At 45.3% G+C, this 19,535-nt stretch overlaps 1 long non-coding RNA gene across 1 annotated transcript; it reads right to left on the bottom strand.

Moving 5' to 3' along the window:
• Window positions 1–5,360: 5,360 nt before the first annotated feature.
• LOC118543854 (uncharacterized) lies at window positions 5,361–18,814 on the bottom strand. The gene is made up of 3 exons (XR_013448458.1): window positions 18,688–18,814; window positions 8,166–8,333; window positions 5,361–5,565 (listed from the first exon to the last, which is right to left on the bottom strand). It is a non-coding gene; the product is annotated as an uncharacterized LOC118543854 (long non-coding RNA).
• Between the last annotated feature and the right edge of the window lie 721 nt (window positions 18,815–19,535).

Genomic DNA, 19,535 nt, shown 5'->3' with positions numbered 1-19,535 from the left:
GTCTTTGATTAAGGGCTGTCCCCGGGGCATGAAAACTTTTAAGCATTTCTGGTTCTCTAGAGCACGCAGGAAAAGCCGGTTCTGGAAGCCTCAGTGCAGCCCTCCAACAAAGAGATGAAGGCACTGAAAACAAATAGGAACCTATAGTGCACAAAAACATAAAATCATCCAAAGGGCGTGGACAGTTGACCACATCCACACATTGTGCCAACAGACATTTACAGAACACCTATTTACACTCTAGACACTGTATGGAAATTGGTGAGGCAAAGCCTTAGCCCTCAGGGGTCCAGTGCTGAGTTCTTGAAGGGGTGGCTATCCCACACGATTCAGTCCTGTCTGGGTTCTGGAGAAGTGTGAGTGCAGAGGCCATCAGGAGTCCACGGGGGAGGTGAACAAACTACGCGGGATTCCTGGGCATGACTTAGGATCCTAAAGCTTTTTTTTATTTGTGTTTTGGTTTTAAAACATACATTCAGTCTCAGTAGGGACTCTTTTTTTTTTTTTAAAAGATTATTTATTTATTTATTTATTTGACAGAGAGAGACCGTGAGAGAGGGAACACAAGCAGGCAGAGTGAGAGAGGGAGAAGCAAGCTCCCCGCTGTGCAGAGAGCCCGACGCGGGGCTCAATCCCAGGACCCTGGGATCATGACCTGAGCCGAAGGCAGACGCTTAACGACTGAGCCACCCAGGCGCCCCTCAGTAGGGACTCTTAATGTGACAAAAACCTGACTCAAACTGGCTTAAGCCAGAAAAAGGGAAGTTACTGAAATTAACCAATATTCATAAACAGAGAATATTCATATTTACATGTCCTGCTGGGTTAGAGGTGCTGATGTCCTCAGATCCTGGCTCTTTCTGGTGTGTCCTTTGTTCCAGTCCCCTCTTCCCCCGACACGCAGCTCCAGACTTGACTCATTCACCTGCCCAGTCTGGTGTGGCTCGTCCTGGACCAATAATGAAATGGAATCCTCTGCATGGGGTCATGGATGCGGGGCTGTTAGAACAGCTGGTGTCCCGTATGTGGTTTATACGCCCACCCTCTTCCTAAAACACCTCTCTAATCATGGCCGGACATCTTCAAATCTTACTGTCCACCTTGCAGGGTGGAAAAACTCTTCCCCCTTAGCCTGGCTCTCTTGAACAACCTCAAGAGAAGGGGGGAAGAGGGTATTCCCAGCAAAAGGAACAGTGTGTCCAAAGCAGAGAAGCAAAGGGACACGTTTGTTTGGAAAGGAGGTGTAGTTTGCTGTGGCTGGAACACAGGGCGTGGGAGAAAGGGAGCACTCTGGGAGCTGAGGTTGTTCAAGAGAGCCAGGCTAAGGGGGAAGAGTTTTTCCACCCTGCAAGGTGGACAGTAAGATTTGAAGATGTCCGGCCATGATTAGAGAGGTGTTTTAGGAAGAGGGTGGGCGTATAAACCACATACAGGACACCAGCTGTTCTAACAGCCCCGCATCCATGACCCCATGCAGAGGATTCCATTTCATTATTGGTCCAGGACGAGCCACACCAGACTGGGCAGGTGAATGAGTCAAGTCTGGAGCTGCGTGTCGGGGGAAGAGGGGACTGGAACAAAGGACACACCAGAAAGAGCCAGGATCTGAGGACATCAGCACCTCTAACCCAGCAGGACATGTAAATATGAATATTCTCTGTTTATGAATATTGGTTAATTTCAGTAACTTCCCTTTTTCTGGCTTAAGCCAGTTTGAGTCAGGTTTTTGTCACATTAAGAGTCCCTACTGAGGGGTGCCTGGGTGGCTCAGTCGTTAAGTGTCTGCCTTCGGCTCAGGTCATGATCCCAGGGTCCTGGGATCGAGCCCCGCGTCGGGCTCTCTGCACAGCGGGGAGCCTGCTTCTCCCTCTCTCACTCTGCCTGCTTGTGTTCCCTCTCTCACTGTCTCTCTCTGTCAAATAAATAAATAAATAAATAATCTTTAAAAAAAAAAAAAAGAGTCCCTACTGAGACTGAATGTATGTTTTAAAACCAAAACACAAATAAAAAAAAGCTTCCAGATACACAACCAAAAGAACTTAGTATTATAGGGGGGGAAAAAACCTCTACCATTTATGTTGAACTTAAAAAGGTCTCATGACATAAAACTCTGAAAAATATTGGACAGTTTGTGGGCGCCTGGGTGGCTCAGTCGTTAAGCGTCTGCCTTCAGCTCAGGTCATGGTCCCAGGGTCCTGGGATCGAGTCCCACATCGGGCTCCCTGCTCGGCAAGAAGCCTGCTTCTCCCTCTCCCATTCCCCCTGCTTGTGTTCCTGCTCTCGCTATCTCTCTCTCTGTCAAATAAATAAATAAAATCTTAAAAAAAAAAAAAAAAATTGGACAGTTTGGACCAAGTTGATAGGAATGCCACACACAACCCATCTGCCCCAGTCCTGAGCTCCCTGTAAATGGATTAATGCCCAAAGGGCCTGTCACTTGCTTTTTGGGGGGAGAGTGGGTGCTCAGAGAGGCTTTGGGAAGGACAGGAAACATCCCACCGATAGCTGGTCCCTGTGACATTCATCAGAGGTGTTTGGATTAGAAGAGGAAGTCCCTGCAAAGCGGATCCAGGTCCCCTACCCCATATCTCCCTGAAGGTGGGGGGCAGAACAACACCCTGGGGACTTGAGGGACGTGACTCAACCTGCAGGGCCCTTGCTGGCCTCCAGGCTCAAGGTAACACAGATGGTTTTCTTTCTCTTTTTTGTTTTTTAAAGTAGGCTCCAGGCTCCACACCCAGCGTGGAGTCCAATGGAGGGCTTGAACTCATGACACTGAGATCAAGACTTGACCTTAGATCAAGAGTTGGATTGAGGCACCTGGGTGGTGCAGTCAGTTAAGCAGCCGACTCTTGGTTTCAGCTCACATCGTGATCTCAGGGTCGAGCCCCACGTTTGGCTCTGTGTGCTTGAGACTTTCTCCCTCTCGCTCTGCCTCTTCCCCCCCTAAAATAAATAAATAAAATCTTAAAAAAGAAGAGTTGGGTGCTCAATCAACTAAGCCACCCAGGCGCCCCCAGGTGGTTTTCTAAGTACTGGGGACTTTGCCATCCGAATGCCCATGAAGCCATCCACAGCTTTGGAGAATGTCATCAAGGTGGTGTTCAGAGGAAGCCACCTAGCCTTACATGCTTTTATTGATAAACAAGCAATTTTAAAATAAATGAGCTGTGCATTCAACTCAAGACATTAGGGAAAGTAAAACAAAAATCAAAAGAAAGCAGAAGGAGAAAATGCACAAAATTACAAACAGAAGTTGGGGAAAGGAAAGGACACAGAACAGAATTAGTAAAATCAGAAGAGCCATTTATTTGAAAGGACAGGTCAACAAAATAACATGCATGTATGTGTGCACAAACTCCTTCTTTCTGACCTACTTGAAAAAATCCTGTCTTTGTGTATTTCCCATCTAGCTCCTTCCTCTCCCCATTACTTTCTAGTAATACGATAGCTGATGTCATTATTATAACCACGCTAATAGTGCAACATTGAAAGAAAGCAAGGTATGGGGAGGGGAGGGCCGGTAACAAGGTGTGGGACTGGAGAGCATCTGGTGGTGGCATGATTAAAATCCCCTTCCTGCCTCTTCGGGGTATTTCACAAGATGGGAGGAAAGGGTAGAATAGTCTTTCCGAATGACTTTGTCCTACCACAGAACGCTTCTGGAACATGCAGCTGTTCTAAGATCAGCCACAGGATCCTCCAGACATATTCAGATTACAGTGAAGGTAAGCTAAAAGGAAGGAAATACAAAGGCAGCTTTTGGAAAGAGAAAAGGAACGGGAACCAGATAGGTAGGAGGTTAACACAATTTTTAAAAATTACTTATTTTACGTCATTAATTTGAAAATAGTGATGAAAAAGATAGAAATCTGTTAGGGCTACAAAATAGCTCAATTAATTTGGAGAGGATAGATACCTTTTCAATAGTTGAGTCTTCACATCCAGAAATGTGTCTTAGCATGCATTAAAGTCTTTCCTCAGATCTGTCTGTGTAGTTTTGCAGTTTTCTTCAGAAGGGTCTCACACAGTTTTCAAGTTTGTTCCTGGGATATCTCTGAGTTTTCCAGTTTGGATAATGGGATGGCTGAAGGAATCGCTCACAATAGCAACCCAAACCACAGAAGACCTAGGAATTAGTATATGGAACAGCCAAGACACTTTGGGAAAACAATGTAACGAGAGCAATGTTGGTGGGCAGGCAACTTACCAAGCAGACATCAAAATCCACTCTCAAGTGACAGCCCTTAAAACTGTGGTACAGCAGCTCTGTGAGGGACAGCCCCGAGGGGACACCCTCCGCAACAGTGGGGAACGCACTGATGAAAAATGCAACAACTTGGATGAATTTCAAAGACAGTATACTGAGTGATTAAAGCCAATCTCAAGAACTTCCTAACTATACGATTCCCTGTATATGACGTTCCGGAAAAGACAATACTATGTTGATGAAGAACAGATCGGTGGCCACTTTGTGAGTGGAGGGGAAAGACTAGAAAGGGGCAGTCTGAGGGAGTTTGCCAGGGTGATGGAAGTGTTTTGTTTGTGGTGATGATCACATGAATGAATATATATATATTTTATATATATATATATATAATATATATAATTTATATATAATATAAATCTATAGATCTGCATGCCCAAAGAGGCATACTTTTATAATTTTTTAATAATTTTTTTAAAAGACTTATTTATTCATTTTTAGAAAGAGAGAACGAGCATGGGGAGGGGAGAGGGAGAGGGAGAGAGAGATTCCCAAGCAGACTCTGCACTGAGCGTGGAGCCCAACATGGGGCTCAATCCCAGGACCCTGAGACCATGACCCTAGCCGGAACCAAGAGTCGGACATTCAACCGACTCAGCCACTCAAGAGTCCCTTTTTATAAATATTATAATTTTTAAAATAAATAAGCAAAGCCAGTACAGTGGGTAGTGCAGTTCTAAATAAAGAGATGAATGAAACCAGAACCAGTCCAGATACATAAGGCTGTAAAATATAAAAATACAGCTTCCCGGGAGGTGGTTTGCACAACAGTATGAACACGCTTAACACGATTGAACTGTAGTACATTTCAGAATGGTTAAGATGCTAGATTTTATGTTACATGTATTTTGCCACAATTTTTTAAAAGGTGACCTTATATTGATAAGTGTTGAAGTCTGGAGATAGGTATTGGGGGATCATGATACCATTATACTACCTTTGAGTAATTTGACATTTTCCACAATAAAAAATTTTTTTCTTTAAAAACATGGCTTTTCAGATTGGTGGTGAAATGCATTAACAAAAGCATGGAGACATTGACTTTTTGTTTAGGAAAAGTAAAATCTCACCTCAAATATTTTAAGAGATCGGTTAGCTTTTGGGGCTCCCGGGTGGCGCAGTCAGTTGAGTGTCTGACTCTTGGTTTCAGCTCAGGTCATGGCCTCGGGGTGATGGGATCCAGCTCCATGTGGAGCCCCGCACTGGGCTCTGTGCTTGGCAGGGAGTCTCCTTGGGTCTGTCTCCCTCTCCCTCTGCCCTTCCGGCTCGTGCTCACTCTCTCTCTCAAATAAATACATCTAAAAAAATAAATAAATAAAATCAGTGGGAAAAAAAAGATCAGTTAGCTTTACAATTTTTACATAGGAAAAATAAAACCATGAAACAACTGGAGCACAGCAGGAGGGGGCAGTCTTATGACCTGGGACGGAAGAAGGGCTTGCAAAGCCTAGAAGGAAACCCAGAAAACAAAAATGAGGAAAAAGCGATGGATTTGGTGACATAACAATTCAAACTTACATGTGGTTAAAACACCGCCAACACCAACATGTTATTAAAAGCTCAGCTGTAAACTGGGAAAAACTACTTCCCGGAGGCCCTGTCACCAATTATGGACTATGCCTGGCCCCTAGAGGTCTCTGAGTTTGCTTCCTGTGGCATACATCTTCCATTCAAGTCTTTATCTTTGCTTTTCAAGCTCCTAATCTGAGAGATAGGAGCTCATGATAAAAAGAGATGAAAAATCCCCAAATGTAGCATATGAAGAACAGAGGGAAACACCCCTGTTGCTGTTAATGATGTCAGGCGTGGACCCAGAAGAACGCAAGTGTGTAGACTGGGGCTCTCCCATGGAACATCCCCAGCCTCAGTTTGTCCATCTGTACATGGGGCTGATGATGGAACCTGCTCAGCCTGGTTTCTGGCAGCAGGGTAAGAATTAGAGAAACATTAGCTATTCATTTCGATGGGTGACAGATGGGTTTATGGATGACAGTGGTGGTCTCGGTGGGAATTTATTTTCTTGTGGGTAGATTTCCGTGATTCCGCACTAGACAATGATGAGGATTACTATTATAATCAAAAAAACATTACTTGCATTTGTCTTTTTCTTTTTTTTTTAAGAGGTGACTCAGAGATGAACTGAATGTCTGGAAGAGAGTTCAAAGAAGGAAGCTTGGGCTAGTTTGTAGTCTTTGGGAGTATGGTTCCCTCCCCAGACTCCTTATCCCAAATGCATGCAAGGATGACTAGGGTACCTGCCCCGCCTGTGGAGGTCTCCTCTATGAGGTGTTGGAGACAGAGGGGCAGACAGCTTGATACGGCACAAGGTAATGAGTGTCAGGACGCAGGGGAGTAGAGAAAGTTACTACCTGAGTAACTAGGAAAGGTCATCTGGAGGTGACATTTGAACTCACTCTTGAAGGATGAGGAGGTGTTCCCAAGTGGGGGTGGGGGAGGGGAAGGAGAGTCCAGGAAGAGAGAACAGCATATGAAAATACCCACAGGCACAGAAGAGCATGGCCAAGTTGGGTTGAAGCAAGACATCCAAATGGATTCTTCTAGGAGTGGGGGAGCCAACGGGGCTAGAATGATGGCTTGAGGGTTGTGAGGGTCTTCAAGGGGTTTTGATTCACTCTAAGGTGAAACAAAGCTGGGGATTTATTGGAGCAGAGAGACCTTTCGTTCATTCCATTTAACAAATATTTATTGAATGCATCCTGTATTATTATCCCTTATCCCAAGTGTTCTGTTGCCCCTGTAACAAACTACCACAAGCTTGGTGTCCTAAAACAACACAAACTTATTATTTTACAGTTCTGGATGTCAAAAGTCTGAAATGGGTCTCAATGGGCTAAAGCCAAGGTGTGGGCAGGGCTGTGTTCATTCCGGAGGTGGAGAGGAGAATTCATTTCCTTGTCTCCAGCTTCTGGAGGCTGCTTGAATTTCTTGGTTCATGCCTTCTTCCACGTTCAAAGCCAGCAAAGCCCAGCAGAGTCTTTCTAATGAGGTGATCTCTCTGGTTCTAACTCTTCTGTTTCCCTCTTCCCCATTCAAAGCCACTCATAATTACATTGGGCCCACCCGGGGAATCCAGGATAATCTCCCCCATCTGAAGGTCCATTGATTAGCAACTTTAATTCCATTCTCAACCTTAATTCCCCCTTGCCATGTAACATAACATATTCACAGGTCCCAGGGATTAAGACGTGAAATCTTTGGAAGCCATAATTCTGTCTACCACAGAGACCAATCATTGGACACCGTGGGAGAGGACTACCCAAGGACATGAATACAAGGAGGTGTGGATCATAGGGGGCCTTCGACACACACACCATTAGATTTCTAGCTCGAGCCCCTTGGTTGGAGTTGGTGGGAGAAACACTACAGCCTCAGCTCAGATGCCAATGGAAAGTAAAGCTCAGTTTGGTTTTCTAGTCATTTCTATGGTCTGCTCACGATACTTTGTTCCCAACTTCTTGTTTGCCAGCTAGGCCAAGGTCCCCTCCAGAGGAAGATTCTGGGTGCTGGGCATAGGGATGGGAGGTTTCGGTTTCTGGCAACTACACCACCACCATCTGGTGCTTTCTCATTACACCTAGCTTCTTAAAACCAAGGACAACTGGGAAAGTCCTAATGTGACATTGCTCTTCCCATCCCCCCCTCCCAGAGTGGGTAAATCCATTCTTTGTTCCGCACAGTGGACAAAACAAAATAGGACACGGAAAACAGGTGGTTTTTAAGGAACATCCAATGTTTGGGACAACTAAAGTGAGAGGGTTAGGAGTGCTTGTTTCAAGGTAACAGGCCGAGTGTCTGATTTCTCATCCTCGTGCCACCATTGGTCTCATTACGGGATGCCCTCCCGCCGAGGGACCAGAGGAATGTTTTCCACGCTTACCCTCCATGTATGCTGGCTTCCAGCTGTATTTTCAACAGAAGGTTTCTGGTTGTGCAATAAGCATCTTAGGATGTAGAAACAGGTCAGGCAGCAGGTAAGGTCAGCTTAAGGTCACTTAAACTGGTTGCAGGCAACTTCTGGGCTGTTTGGTCCACACCGGAGCTCCAGCTATCAAAATAAAGAAATAAATAAAAGTTTCTAAAACTTTTATGAAAAAAAAAAACTAGAGTGGGGCTGGCTTTGATATACTCACTTACCCCACTGCCAATACCCCAGATCCATAACCAAGACCTGTTGCTTTAGTTCCCTAAATGGCCCTAACATCTGTCTTCTCTCCATCCTCCCTATTACCACCTACTCCCAGATGCCACCATCCTACCTGGACTCCAGCAAGATCCTCCCAGCCAGTGGCTCCGCATCCTCTCTGCCCCTTTCCGACCCATTGTTTTCATGGCAGCCTAAAGATCTTTTGAAAACACAAAGCTGCTCATGGGCCTCCCCCTCCCCCAATATAATGCCTTTCCACTGTACTTAATCTAAGACTTCAGTCCTTACATGGCCTGCAAGACCCTTTATGGTTGATTCTCTTTCTCTCTTTCTTCTTATTGCTTCATTCACGGAGGCCATCTTGTGGTGCACGCTCCACCCTTCCCCTCATCCCCCCCACTCCGGTGCGCATCTGCTGACTTCCAACTACCAGCTTGCTCTTTTTGCCTGAGTGCCTCCTCTGGTCTCTGAAACTGCTTGCCTGCCTGTCTCCCACCCCCAGCAGCCCTCAGACAATGGCTGATGAGAGCAGGGGTGTAAATGCCCAGGATCCTCACCTGGGTGGATCATTCTGAGGTGTGTGTGCCCCCAGTGTGTCCCAGCAGGATTAAACCCATTGGCCACAGTGATCCCCAGCTTGAGTTGTGATGATTAATTTCATGTGTCTACAATGGCCGGCTGGTGGTACCCAGTTATTCAATTAACCATCAATCAAAGTGTGGCTGTGAAGGTATTTGGTAGATGTGATTAACAGTTGACTTTATTTTTTAAGATTTTATTTATTTATTTATTTGAGAGAGAGAACACAAGTGGGGGTAGGAGCAGAGGGAGAAGCAGACTCCCCACTGAGCAGGGAGCCCAACCCGGGGCTCGATCCCAGGACTAGGGATCATGACCTGAGTCGAAGGCAGACGCTTAACTGACTGAGCCACCCAGGTGCCCCGATCAGTTGACTTTAAGGAAGGGAGGTTATTCTCGATAATTTGGATGGGCTTCAACCAGTTGAAGGCCTAAAATGCAAAAACTGAGGTTTCCCAAAGAAGAAATTCTGCCTCAAGACTGCAGGAGTCGGGGCACCTGGGTGGCTCAGTCGTTAAGCGTCTGCCTTCGGCTCAGGTCATGATCCTAGCATCCTGGGATCAAGCCCTGCATCAGGCTCCCTGCTCAGCGGGAAGGCTGCTTCTCCCTCCCCCACTCCCCCTGCTTCTCCCTCCCCCACTCCCCCTGCTTGTGTTCCCTCTCTCGCTGTGTCTCTTTCTGTCAAATAAATAAATAAAATCTTTAAAAAAAAAAAAAAAAAGACTGCAGGAGTCTCCAGCCTGCCAGCCCACCCTAGAGTTAGGACTTGCTAGCCCCATATTCATGTGAGTTCATTTCTTCACATGAATATCTTTATGTCTGTATCCATCTCCTCTATCTATCTATCATCTGTCATCTATCTGTCTCCTGTGGGTTTTATTTCTCTGGAGAATACTAACCACTACAAGAGTGTACCCTTGATTGGCTGCCTTCCCGTCTCTGTCTCATTTCCCCCTTCCCCTGGTCCTCCAACTCCCAAATAAACTACTTGCACCTGAATCCTCTTCCCGGGGTCTGCTTCTAAGGGCAATCACTCTAAGAACCTTCTTCAGTTTCCTGAAGGTGCCATGCAGGGTGACCAACTCATCCGGTTTGGCCACGGGTTTCCCAGTATTACTTATGAGGGTCCTGTGTCCCAGGAACTACCTTTCCTCCCCCACCTGCACCCCCCATCCCTGGGGAACTAGAATGCTTTCCCCAGAACTGTCCCACTCTCCAAACTGAAAATCTGGTGCCCACAACCACCCCCACCCACCCACTCAGGCTCAGACCAGCAGGACGGCTGGTCACCCCACGCCCTGGCTCCCATTGTGATGCCTTTGCACATGCTGTTCCCTCAGCCTGAAAAAACCTCCTCCACGTCTCTGGTTCATTTCTCCCGATCATCCTTTCAGACCTCCCTCACATGTCATCTCCCCAAGGAGACCTCTGATGGCCACCCAGGCCAAATCTCCCTGTGGAGCTGCTCTGAGCACCACGAACTCCCTCGCAGGATTTCCTCGTGGCATCATTTCACACTTGCAGACAAAGCACTATCTTATCCCCGTTGGTCTCATGCACTAGAGCGTGCACTCCCTTGGAGGAAGCTTTTACATGATGGACAGTCTGCTGTGGCCACAAGAGGGAACACAGGAGAGGCTCGGGAAAACAGATTTTATTCTATCACGAGTCCTGGAAAGAGCGGGCATACCATGCCTCGCCAAGGCTAAATGGGAAAGCCTCAGCATGGTCAGGAGAAAGGCAAGTCTGGCCAGGATTGGCTAGTTTGAATAATTTCAGCGGGCTCTTAACTATAGGCTTGATTCCTAGTTGCACAGTGTCTGGCCCTGTGGTGATTAAGGCCGAGGAATACTGCTTCCTGGGTTATGTGGGCCAGATAGATCAGATATGGCTTTGGATTCATTAGTTTGCATCTCAAAGGCATGCTATGGGCTGAGCCCTTTGCTATCTCTAAGAATTGTCTCGCTCCAAGAAGGGCAGTTTATCCCCAGCCAGAAAGGCTTTTAAAATATCAATGAATCATGGAACACTACATCAAAAACTAATGATGTAATGTATGGTGATTAACATAACATAAAAAAAAAAAGATATCAAACCCATCATAATATACAAAAAATAAAAAATATAAATAATACAAAGCTGTATTGGGGGTTACTCTTCATTGATTCCTGGCCCATGGTAGGAATGCAAAAAATATGTGTTGAATGAATGAATTTCCAGGACAGTAAAAGGTCTAATCCATGTAACTTCCTTCCCGTCGCTCTCCTGTGGAGGGTGTTGATGATTTGGGTGGAGAAATGGAATCAGAAATAAATACATGGGAAAGACCTCAGGAGGCAGAGGGGAGAGAGTCCAGGAGGACAATTTTTTCAAAAATTTTTGCTGTTATACAGGTGATATTTCAGATAAACAAAAGAGAGAAATTAATCTGAACAAGAGAGAGAAAATAGACTGAAAAAAAAAAAAACTGGGCAGAGCTCCAACAATTAACACCAATCCTACATAATCTCTTCCGAAAAGTAAAAGAGGAGGGAATGCTTCCTGATTTATTTTATGAAGCTAGTATTACCCTGATACCGAAACCAGAGAGAAACAGCACAATGAAAGAAAACTTCAGACTCATATCCCTCATGAATATAGATGCAAAAAGACTTCAACAATATATAAAAATAGGTATACACTATGAACAAATGGGGCTTGTTCCAGAGATGCAGCACTGGTTCAATATTCAAAAATCCATGTAATTTACCATATAAACAGGTTAAAGAAGGAAAAAATCACATGATTTGTGGAATTGATGCATAAAATGCATTTGCAAAATTCAACACCCATTCATGATAAAAAAAAAATCTCAGAAAACTAGGATTACAGGGGAAATTTCTTAGCTTGATAAAAGACATCTATAAAAACCTACACCTCTCATTAAACTTAATGGTGAAAGGCTGAATGCTTTCCCCCTGAGACCAGGCAAAGAAGTCAGAATCACTACTGTTGTTCAACTAAGTTCTAGACAGTGCAATAAGGCAAGAAAAGGAAATAGATCTCTAAGGGTAACACAAGGGAATCTTGTGGTGATGGATATGTTCTTTATCTTGGTGGTATCAATGTCAATATCCTAGTTGAGATATTGTGATATAATTTTGCAAGATATTACCATCAGGGGAAACCAGGGTTTCTCTGTATTACTTATTACAACTACATGTGAATCTACAATGATCTCCAAGATAAAATTTTAATTTAACTTAAAAAAAAAATACTAGTACCTGGGTCCTAGCTCAGACCAGTGGAATTAGAATCTCTGGCTATGGGTCCTAGGCACTGACATTTTTTTTTAAGTTTCTCAGGTGATTCTAATATACAGCCAGGACTGAGAGCCAGTAATTTAATGACACATGATCAATATTTTTCCAGGTCAGAAACTTCTACCCCATAATTTTTACTGGTGGCATTGCATTTCAGCATGTACCAGAGTCCATCTAAACAATACCCTGCTATTTGACAAATAGGTTGTTTCCAATGATTTGCTATTATAGATAAATATCCTTCTAGATTAATGTTTGGACACACCTATCATTTCCTTTACTAGAACATGAATATGTTTAAGGCTTTCCTTCTATCTCGTAAATTGCCACCCAGAAAGGTTGAACAATCCCACCGATTTATGTGTGTAATTTTCCCCAAATACTTGACAATAGGTGGCATCATTCTTAAAATCTGTGCTAGATGAAAAATGTCTCTTTGATGCTTTAATTTACACTTTTGAGGTGGATTTTTTTTTCATGTGTTTATTGTCTACTTGTATTTATTTCTTTGTGAATTACCAGTTCACATACTTTCCCCATTTTTTTTTTTCAGGGTATACCTCTTCTCCTATTTATAAGAGCTCTTACAAAGAGTAATGGGAAGATATTAACCCTTTTCGGTCACTCATGCTGCAAGTATTCCCCCCGTTTTTTTTTTTTTTTTAATTTTTAAGATTTTATTTATTTATTTGTCAGAGAGAGAGACAGAACACAAGCAGAGGGAGAGGCAGGCAGAGGGAGAAGCAGGCTCCCTGCCAAGCAAGGAGCCCGATGTGGGACTCGATCCCAGGACAGCCAGGTGAGAAGGCATGACCCGAGCCAAAGGCAGCCGCTTAACCGACTGAGCCACCCAGGCGTCCCTCCCCCCAGTTTTTCAATAGTCAATTGTAATAGTGGTACTTTTTCCCGGGAGGAGGTTTGCAATTTTCCTGTAAATAAATCTATCAGTATTTCCCACAAACGTCTACATGCAAATTTTTAATGGCTTCCTAGCAAAAATGTACAGGAAATCTTTTTTTAACTAAGAAATTTTATTGAGAAGGATCAAGACTTTTTTTTTTAAGTAGGCTCTATGCCCAACGTGGGGCTTGAACTCACAACGCTGAGATCAAGCGTGGCATGCTCTACTGACTGAGCCAGCGCGCCCCTGAGAAGGATCAAATAATGCTTGATGGAGAAACAGTCCATCTTGCTGAATAGGAACACAAGAATTGTCAAAACATCCACACTGTACAAACAAAGACATGCCAAACAAAACTCCAAAAGAATTCTTATTTCGGAGCATAAGGATGCAGATTTGACCAAGAATCCAAAGTTCATCTGGAAGACCAAAAAGATAAGCATGGACTAGAACAGTCCGAAAAACAAAAGTTGTGAAACGGGCTTTGCCCTTTAGTAAAAACCTAATATTAATGACAATAATTAAAATTTGCAGCATTAGCATAGAAATAAAAGTCAGCATAACAGAGCAGATGGCCCAGAAACAGACACAAGTAGATTTAAGGATTTATTCTACGATCGAGTTGATGTGAAGAATCAGAGGACAAGAATATGGGGTATATATGCCATGGCATCTTACTCAGCCACAAGAAAGAAGGAAACCTGATCTAAGTTCCCAGGGCCAGTAACTGGGGCAGCAGTCTTGCCCCAGAGTCTGTCCTTCCTACCACGGGAGGTGGTGTTGAGGCTGGCAGGTCTGTGGTCATCCGGGGGGGAGCACATCTGGGCCACTGCTGTTGGCCAGGCTGCGAAGCCTGGGAGAACTATGGGACGGCAAAGCTCCATGGCAGGCTGGCCCTGGAAGGTTTGTGATGTCCACTTATTAAACCCTTATGGCACATGAGGCATGGGCGCAAGGTGCCTTCCGGACATGACCTCGTTCCATGTTCACGCCTCACAGTGACCCTCTGAGGAAGATTCTGTTAGCACCCACATTTGCCAGAGGAGGTAGAAGTTGAAGTTGAGGTTCAGAGCGATTAAGGCACTTGTCCAGAGTCTCACAGTAGGAAAGCGGTGGAACCAGGATAATTGTCCAGATCAGTTCTGCTAGAGCCCAAGTTTTCACACTGTTGTGGTCTTTTGTGTTTTTCCTTATCTTCCACCCCTGGTAAACATTTTGTGATCGTTGTGGACTTGTGCTTGGTAGGTTCTCTTGCATGAACTTTCTCCCCTTCTATGTTTACCCACGTCCTGGGGGTGATTTTACATGGAGCCATAAGTGGAATCATGTTGTGCATTTTTAGTGCAGTCTTTTCTATTCTTACTTTCTTAGTGCTCCCACCCTCTCTCATTCTCCTCTTCCCTCAGGTCCCTCCCTGGTAACCTATAAAAATCAGCTGTGTGGCCTTCTACAGTTTTCTTCATTCTTACAGAATCCCCCTCTCTCTTCACATATGCGTGCACACACGCGCACACCACTCTCTCCCCACCACCCTGTTTCCAACACTACCTCTACTTCCCTCATTCTGACTCCCTCAACTTCCCCTTATAAGGACTCTTGTGCTTACATTGAGCCCCTCCACATAATCCAAGATAATCTCTCAAGTCAAGGTCCTTAACTGAATTGCATCTCTAAAGTCCTTTTTGCCGTGTAAGGTAACAGATTCTAGGAATTAGGATGTGGACATCTTGGGGAGGGGGAGCCCTTATTCAGCCCACCACAAAGAATAAACCAGTAAAAGATAACCCCCCTCTCCCCAACTCCCAGGTCTCTAATCCCCTACCCCTGTCCTGTTTTCAGTTTTCTGATATGTTCTTCTGAAGACGTCTTATGCAAATTCCAATGTACTTTACCCATTTTATTGTTTCACAAGACTCGAGGGGAAATCCAGTCCAGCAGAAAGGGATGTGACATCCACAAGGCAGACAGCAGGCATGAGAAAAGCAGGCCTCGTCAGAGATCCTGACAGGGGGGCGGAGGCCCAGGCCTGGGAACGGTGGCAATATGGGGAATTCCAGGAGGCGGAGCGGCTTCAGGGACTGTGTCACCTGGGAGCCCCAGCTACAGGACTGGTTCAGAGGCAGGTCCGGGGTGTCAGGAGAGGAGCCTGGCAAGATGCAGGAGGAATCCCAGTCCTGGGCAAGTGACCAAAACAGGCATTCAGGAACAGAGAACTCAACAACCATAAAGCAATTCCACAAATATTTATTTAATGGCTGCAACAAGCCAAGTGTGGAGCTGAATGGCAGCTTACACCAAGGACTAGACAGGCATGGGCCATCTCTGTCTTCCCACAGCTCCTGGTCAGGTGAGGAGACAGCCAGGTGAGAAGCTGTTGCCATTCACTCTGCTAAGTGTTGTGGTGGGAGGTAAAGAATTCTATGGGAGAATGGGGGTGGGGAGGCAAGAGCAATTCATCCAACTGCATTTATCAGGGTAGTAGGCTCACTGTGATAATAAACAACCTCTAAGTCTCAGTGACTTAATGTGATCAAGTTTATTTCTCACTCACATTACAATTAAGTGCTGGTTGGGGAGAGGGCAGGCAGGGGCTATACTCCACACAGTCATTCAGGGATCCAGGCTCCTTTTATCTAAGGGGTCCACTGCCCTCCCGTGGGGTGTCAGAGTTCTCCATGGGGTCCCCTGCATCCACCTGGCAGAGGAGGAAAGAGAGACTGAAGAGGGGAGGGTGACCTCAGAGGTTTTTACTGATTAGGATTTGAACAGGTGTTCAAGCCGTGGCCAAGAGTCACATGGCCCCATCATCAGCACAGGAGCCTGGGAGATATAGTCCAGCTATGAGCCCAAGAAGTAAAAACACCCCAGCTGAGCGAACACATAGCATTCTGTGCTGTACCAGACTTGGGAAGATGGGGAAAAGTTCCTGGAGGGCTGGTTTTTAAGCTGATACCTGGCGGGATGTTACATAAGAGCTACCAGATGAAGGGAAGAAATGGAGGAGATGAAGGAGAAACTGAGAAGGGCTGTGTTGCAGACAAGTATCACTGTCAGCAAGAATGCAGAGCCTGGCTGGCTCAGTCAGAGGAGCATGCAACTCCTGATCTCAGGGTCATGAGTTCGAGCCCCACATTGGATGTAGAAATTATTAAAAGTAAATAAATAAACTTTTAAAAGGAAGGAAGAAAAGCATAATTCTTGTCTTCCTTTAAGAATGCATAGCATTGATAATCATGGCAGGTTGAGGGAAAGAAAGTTCTGCTTGTCTAGGAGGGCAGAAGGTAAGCCATGGTGGGGCTGGACCAGGCAGGTCATCATAAGTAGGGTTAAGGAATTTATCCCAAGAGGGCGCCTGGGTGGCTCGGTCAGTTAAGTGGCTGCCTTCGGCTCAGGTCATGATCCCAGGGCCCTGGGATCGAGCCCCACATCGGGCTCCCTGCTCAGTGGAGAGCCTGCTTCTCCCTCTCCCTCTGCCTGCCTGCTGCTCCCCTTGCTTGTGCTCTCTCTCTATCTCTCTCTCCGTGTCAGATAAATAAATAAAATCTTAAAAAAAAAAAAAAAAGGAATTTATCCCAAGAGTAATCAAAGTCATGGAAGGTTTTTCAACTGAGGATCAAGTTGGCATTCTAGAAAAATCCCTCTGGCTTCTGTGTGGAGAAGAGATTGGAAGGGGACCAGAAAAGATACCAGAAGAGCAGTGATCTGAGAAAAGATGGCAATGTGAGCTACAGGAGTGGCTGTAGGAAGAAGTAGACGGTTCCAGATAGAAGGAAGTGGGATTGCTAGAATTCGTGACGGATTAGGCGTGCAACTAAGCAGAAAACAGGAATTGAGGACAATGGCTGGGTTTTCCATCTTGGACAAGTGAATGGTCGGTGATTCCATGATTCCATTTGCCCAAGAAGGGCAACCCTGGCTGTTTGGAGGGTTTTTAAACGTTGGACTTGTTGAATTTTGGTGCCTAGGGGACATGCAGAGACGGATCCCCTGCAGGCAATTATCATTGGGTCTTCAGACCCAATGGAAGAAAATGAGCACATTGCATCATGAAAATCAAGAACAGAAATAATTTCACGAAGGTGTGAGTCGTCCACAGGATAAAGTAAAGGAAGAGCTGAAAACCATCTGTCCATCAGGGACGTCAGTGACATTCATGACAGCCGGACTGCAGAGGACTGATGAGAAGGAGGGGAGCGGGCGGCCGACACTGTGGGCAGCTCAATCGACACCATCCTGGGGAAAAGAGTGGTGAACCCCAAATTCATTAAGTTAACAAATATTTATTAAGCACTTACTATGTGACAGGCAAGCACCTGCTGGGGTTTAGGCAGATGGGACTACAGCAGTGTCCCCAACATCCCCAGATCCCCATCCTATTGAACGTGCATTCTAATGGGGCAGTACTCCTAAGATCTGTTTCTACTCAAAACACTTCTGACACCAAATGCATGGGAGTTTTTTTCCCCACGTAAACCCATTTTCTGAGTCTCTGGACTCCCACTGGCTGTCCTATCATTTAATTCAATTTGGGCACTAGCTACCTGGAATTAGCGCAGACCCCACAGGTTAAGGACTCAGCCCCACAAGACTGCCCCACTTCAGACGCCAGTCGTAAGGGATGGGTGCCCACGGTGCGCACATTTCTGTCCAACTTGGCTACAAAGTTGGGGATTCCTACAACCACCTGTCAGATTTGATAATGTCCTGGAATGGCTCACAAAACTCAGGGAAACATTTTATTTCCATTTACTGTTTTTTTATAAAGGATACAACTCTGAAACAGATGAATGGAAGAAAAGCATAGGGCAAGGCATTGGGGGAGAACACTCGGAGCTCCCATGTCCTCTCAGAATGTGCCACCCCCACCCCAGCATCTCTGTGTGTTCACCAGCCTGGAAGCTCTCCAAACCCCATCGTTTGGGGGATTTTATGGTCGTCCCATTATTTAGGCATGATTGATTAAATCATTGGCCGTTGGAGATTAACTCAATCCCCAGCCCCTATCTCCTCCCAGCAGGTGGAGGGAGGGAATAGGGCAGAAAGTTCCAATCCTCTAATCTCAGGGTTGGCTTCCCCTGGCAACCAGCCCCGTTTGAAGCTCTCTAGGAGCCCACCAAAAGTCACCTCATTAGCATAAACTCAGGTCTGGCTGGAAAAGGCTAATTATGAATAAGAAAAAAAAACACTCCTCTCACCCCATCACGCTTGAAATTCCAGTGATGGAGAAGACATAGGAGCAGGGTTGGGAAGAAAATTCTGGTGTTCAGTTTTGGGTGATTATTCATTTGGAGATGCTTATTAAACATCCATGTGAGATTGTCAAGAAGACAGAGAAATGTGTGCCGTTTATTTGGGAGTCTTCAGCATATAGCTCATCTTTAGACTTGGAATTGGATGATATTAAATTTCTGCTTCCTGGAAGAAGCAGCCAGAAAAAGAAATTACATTGTTACAGAAAGATAAACAATCTTACCTGTTTCCCATCCAAGTTTGTGGAATGAAGTTAGTAACTTCTCCATTAGAATGGGTTGCAGCTCTTTAAACTCATCCAGGCATGACGGATCTGGAGCCAGGCAGGGTTGGGCTTGCTGGGAGGGCAGAGGAACGCTGCAGAGCTTCCAGCTCTCCCCAGGCCTTCTGCGTAGAACCTGGAAATCAACAGCCCCCTTTGTGTCTTCAATAACTATTTGTCTGTCATGCCTGCTAGCATTGTTTTCGCCCTGCTGAGACTTGTCAGTTGAAAAGCCAGAAGGAACGCATCTGGCTGTTACAGGAGCAAAACATTGCCAAACTAAGTGACACAGTATTTAGAACAAAAGTTTTCCATCGCTGGGGGTCATGCGTAATGAACCACATCATCAACAAATAATACTAACAATAATTAAGCCCTTCCTGTGTGCCGAGCACTCTGCTAAGAGCTTTGTGTTCATCATCTCATTCTAACATTAAACTTGTAAAGTATTATCATCATCCCCAGTTTTACATGTATAAATGAGCACAGGGAGGTTAAGTGATTTGCATGAGGTCACACAGCAAGTAAATCAAGGAGGAGGCAAACTCAATTGTGTCTGACTCCAAAGCCCTGTGCTTTGGAGGAATAAAAACAGGAAATGTCAGAAGCCTCCCATTCCACCACTCTGTACTCAGTGGCTAGAGAAGGTGCGCAGGTCTGGGGTCCCCAACACCAGCCTCCTCACCGGCCGTTATTCCAGTGATTGGCACATCATTGGTGTCCAGAGCTTGCTGAATGAATGAATGATTGAATGAACAAGCACACAAAAGAATGATTAGCACCACCACATTGCATCGTGCTTAGCAATT

The sequence above is a fragment of the Halichoerus grypus genome, chromosome 6, assembly GCF_964656455.1.
Source record: "Halichoerus grypus chromosome 6, mHalGry1.hap1.1, whole genome shotgun sequence".
NCBI classification, from domain to species: Eukaryota; Metazoa; Chordata; class Mammalia; order Carnivora; family Phocidae; genus Halichoerus; species Halichoerus grypus.
Note: the sequence above shows the minus strand (reverse complement) of the source record. Positions and strands in the feature narration are given on the sequence as shown.